Genomic DNA, 4,840 nt, shown 5'->3' with positions numbered 1-4,840 from the left:
AGATGGTCCTATTTAGGGATGGAAACAGTCCAGGGGGGGGAAATGGACCATGGAGGTTAAGAGCAACACAACTAGATGCCCTGGACCATGAACCTCATTTAACAGACCAGATTGGGCTTTGTGCAAAGCTACACAATGTGCAAGCGAAGGCAAGCAGTGACTTTACCCACCCAGCCTTCACTTGCAGAGTGCATTCATTTGTGTTGATAAATAAATAAATTTGCAAATGCCATTTGCCCAAACCCACACAGACCTTACAAACCTTGTGGGAAGTCCATGTTGGAGGGATGGCACAGACCAGGCTCTCAAACCACAAACTGGGCCCCAGTCCATGGAAAAATTAATTCTATGGTTTAGTCCATGCCCATCCCTAGTCATGTTATATACTTCAAAAACCTTTTTTCTCAGCATTTTATATACTTCAAAAACCTTTTTTCTCAACATTTTAGCTTTTACTTAGAAAGAATACATTTTGCTTTGTTTGGGACACTTGCAGAAACAGATTTCTTATCAATGGTTGAACTGTAGCAAAAAATAAATAAGTAAAGTCAGAATACTCTAGGCAATCCAGAACACAGTCACAGCCATCATGTCCTTTTAGCTGAACCTATACAACTTGACATGTCTCTTCTGAAAATCCCAAAAATGAACTAATGGCATTAAGAGAAATCAGGACAGCTGGTCCATTAGGACAAAAGCTGTAGCACTTCACCAAGCTCAGGTCCTTGATGTTTACCTCCTTTAGGTAAAAGTAAGACAAAGTAACAGCTTTGCTGAACATGCTACTAGTTCAAAGCTTGTAGGCTCTCAGCTCTCTCCTTAATTAACCTTCTTGCCTTCTGGACCTCGGGCAAGTTCCTCCCTATACTCACACTTAGAGATTCCCTCCATTCTTCTTAAGACAGAGGCTCTTTTGTACAACACACCCCATGGAAAAATACAGAAAGAGAGAACAACACACATTAAAAATATAGAAATACTGGCAGACTTGGTCAGTGGATTCTTTAGAACTATCAACCAATCAAAGACTCATGAAAACAACACAACTAGGTGCCCTGCTTCCAACTGGAGCTGTGGGTAGTACCTGAAGGCTGAGTCAGTGGGCTTGGTTTTGCTCAGGCAGGGCCAGACCTGGGCCTCTGCTATGCTGGCTGCTGCCTAATTATGGAAGTGTAATGTGGTTTTTATGGTGTAGCTGAAGGTAAGAGATGTTGATTTGATCTATGGTCTGATGCAGGCTTCTGGGAACTATGTAAAAACACAAGGGATCTGTGTTTTTTTAACCTTTTAAAATTTTTAACCTTTTAAAACAATAATGCTTTATCTAGAAATACGATGAAGGAAATTATCTTTGCTTTGTTTTGCTGTAATCAAAGATGTGTGCGTAAGTCCTACTGCACAGTTAGTTTTCTTCGACCATTTTTGCACATAGCTTACCACGCAGTCACAATCCTGTTCCCTCCACAGCATCTGGTCAGATTTCCCACCATCTGCGCCGAAGTTACAGGAAGTGCCGCAGCTTTTGTGTAGCAAATGTAAACCGCTAAAACCCAGTTTACGTTTGCTACGCAAAAGCTGCAGCACTTCCTGTAACTCCAGCGCAGATGGTGGGAAATCCAACCGGACGTTGCAGAGGGAACAGGATTGTGACTGCATGGTAAACTGTGTGCAAAAACGGTCTTCCTGATGCAATACACAAAGTCTGCAATCACACACTTACTATTAAGCCCCACTGGCCTGAGTAGGACTAACTTCTGAGTCAACAACATGCTTAAGATTCTACTGCAAATCTCTCCCTATCCCCCTTGCTTGCCGCTGTGGATCAGTCATTTCCTATGTATGTCAAAAGCCCTGTGTTGTAAACCTGCTTAAAAGGGCACAGTGGAAGACTGAGAGAGCACCTAGAGCACAGAGATAATGGGGTGTGTGTGTTTTTGTGAGTTTTACAAATCCTGTTAGACTGGAAGATTTGGGTGACCTTCAGCCAGACATACAGTGTAACTTCTTTCACAGGCTTGTTACTAGGATAACATGGAGAAAGGGAGAAAACATGTGCTACATGGACATCCAGAAACAGACTTGGTATTTACTGCAATTAGAGGCTGAAATGGCACATATGGCTGCTGGGAAACTTACACGTGAAAGAGAAGCTGTCATGAACTTCCTTGATCATCTCTACAACCTGAAGCAACAGCTCTGACCCAAACCTCTCTCATGCCCCATCAATCTTTTTTTTTTTCAGCAAAAAACTTACAGGCTGTTTAACTTTTCCTCATAGGAAAGGTGCACTTGATAATCTTGTTTTCTCTCTGTACTTTTCCCAGCTCTGCAATATCTTTTGTGAGATATACTCACGAGTACACAGTATTTGAAATACAAGCACAAGATTGCTCTGTTTGCCACATTGTTGTCCACTAACCCAATTTAAATAAATCTTTCTGCAGCTCTCCACAATCTGCTTTGGTTTTTACCATCCCAAATCATATGCAAACCTGAATACTACCCCCTGCTCACTCCCAATTACAAATCATTTCTGAAAAAAATTAAACAGCACTAGTTCCAATGCCAATTCATGCAGGACTTCACTGCCCTCCATTGAGAGAACTGTCCATTTATTCCTACTATCTTGGTTCCTTTTGTTTAACCAGTTTTTAATTCTTAAGAGGAGCCATTTTCTCATGCCATAACCACTAAGCTTACTCAGGAGTCTATGGTGAGGTATCCCTATCAAATGTCTTTTGGAGGTCCAAAGATACAACGTCTACCAGATGGATTTTATCCACATGCTTGTTAACCCATTCAAAGAATTCCAAAAATCATCCCTTTGCAGAAGCCTTGCTGTTTTTCCATCATCATGCTTTGTCCCTCAGTGTGCTCAATAGGTCTATCTTTAATAACAGTTTTTACCAGCAACAAATGTTAGACTAACTGACCTGTAATTACTCAGGTCCCATCTGAACCCCTTTTTAAAAATTGGTATGACATTTGCTATGTTCAAGCTGACTTTAGCAAAAGGTTACATATACTGGTTAGTAAATCAACAATTTCATATTTGAGTTACTTAAGAACCCTCAGGTGTATGCTATCTGGAACTGTTGACATATTAAAACATACCTCCAAGTTTGCTCTATTTGCATTCATGAGAACCTTTTCATTTACAGCCTTCATTAAAGCATGCTCTATAAAGAAGCATTAAGAACATAAGAGAAGCCGTGTTTGATCAGGCCAATGGCCCATCCAGTCCAACACTCTGTATCACACAGTGGCCAAAAAATGTGTATGTATATATATATATATATATATATATATATATATATATATATATATATATATATATATATATATATATATATACACATACATACATACACACACACACACACTGTGGCTAATAGCCACTGATGGACCTCTGCTTCATATTTTTATCTAACCCTCTCTTGAAGCTGGCTCTGCTTGTAGCCACCACCACCTCCTGTGGCAGTGAATGCCACATGTTAATCACCCTTTGGGTGAAGAAGTACCTCCTTTTATCCGTTCTAACCCGACTGCTCAGCAATTTCGTTGAATGCCCACAAGTTCTTGTATTGTGAGAAAGGGAGAAAAGTACTTCTTTCTCTACCTTTTCCATCCCATGCATAATCTTGTAAACCTCTATCATGTCACCCCACAGTCGCCGTTTCTCCAAGCTAAAGATCCTCAAGCGTTTTAACCTTTCTTCAAAGGGAAAGTGTTCTGCTCTCAACTTTTGTTTACATAACGTTTTAACGTTAATAAAGATGTTGGAACATTGCATGATACAGCACTTAAGAACTCAAAAACAATAAACACACCATCTCTGGAATGTTATATGCCAGATTCTTTTCCCTCATTCTGAGTACTGCTGAATAAAGAGAACTACCTATGTAAGAAGCCTCCATGGTTCGCTATAGTCATGCCACAGGGGCTACACACATCTCTCTCCCTTGGTGTTACAGAGTACTGACTCTTAATCAGAGCCAGTTTAGTGTAGTGGTTAAGTGTGCGGACTCTTATCTGGGAGAACCAGGTTTGATTCCCCACTCCTCTACTTGCAGCTGCTGGGATGGCCTTGGGTCAGCCATAGCTTTGGCAGAGGTTGTCCTTGAAAGGGCAGCTGCTGTGAGAGCCCTTTCCAGCCCCACCCACCTCACAGGGTGTCCGTTGTGGGGGAGGAAGATAAAGGAGATTGTGAGCCACTCTTGAGACTCCGAGATTTGGAGTGGAGGGTGGGATATAAATCCAATATCATCATCATTAATGTAAAAGGAGGAGGGACACAGTCAATCATGTGCAACACCAACAACTAACTCTTTGCTATATACACATAACCTGAATATAGACATGACATGCTTCCTCCTCCCACTGTTAAAAAGACTATGTTATTACACTGAGAGAGCTGCATAAATATAGTTCTCTTGGTTTAACCAGCACTGGGTTCAGCATGGAGCCAACTAAAATTTTGAACTACAGTTTTAAGTAACTATTACTCAGTTATCACAGGGATAGGCCTGACCACATCTTATCGTGCCAACAAGCTGCTTAAATTTTGGCACCCTAAGTAGCAGTACTTCAACTGTGTAATAGTCAAATCAGAATCAAATAGGTGCAACTAAATAAGAAGTTTATCCTGAAATAACAGTACTGAACCTCCAGAACTTGATGAAATGAAGCTGGGAGTCAAATACTCAAAACAGGGTCCAAAACCATTTTATTTGAACTTCCATTAAAGTGTCTTTTCCCATTCCAGGATGGTGAAACAAAAACGTACATACCTACTAACGGATTTTTTTTCTAATGTCCAGCACCACTAGCGTTGTATTGG

The sequence above is a fragment of the Heteronotia binoei genome, chromosome 4, assembly GCF_032191835.1.
Source record: "Heteronotia binoei isolate CCM8104 ecotype False Entrance Well chromosome 4, APGP_CSIRO_Hbin_v1, whole genome shotgun sequence".
NCBI lineage: Eukaryota > Metazoa > Chordata > Lepidosauria > Squamata > Gekkonidae > Heteronotia > Heteronotia binoei.
The sequence above is the reverse complement of the archived record's forward strand: the minus strand, read 5'-3'. Positions refer to the sequence as shown.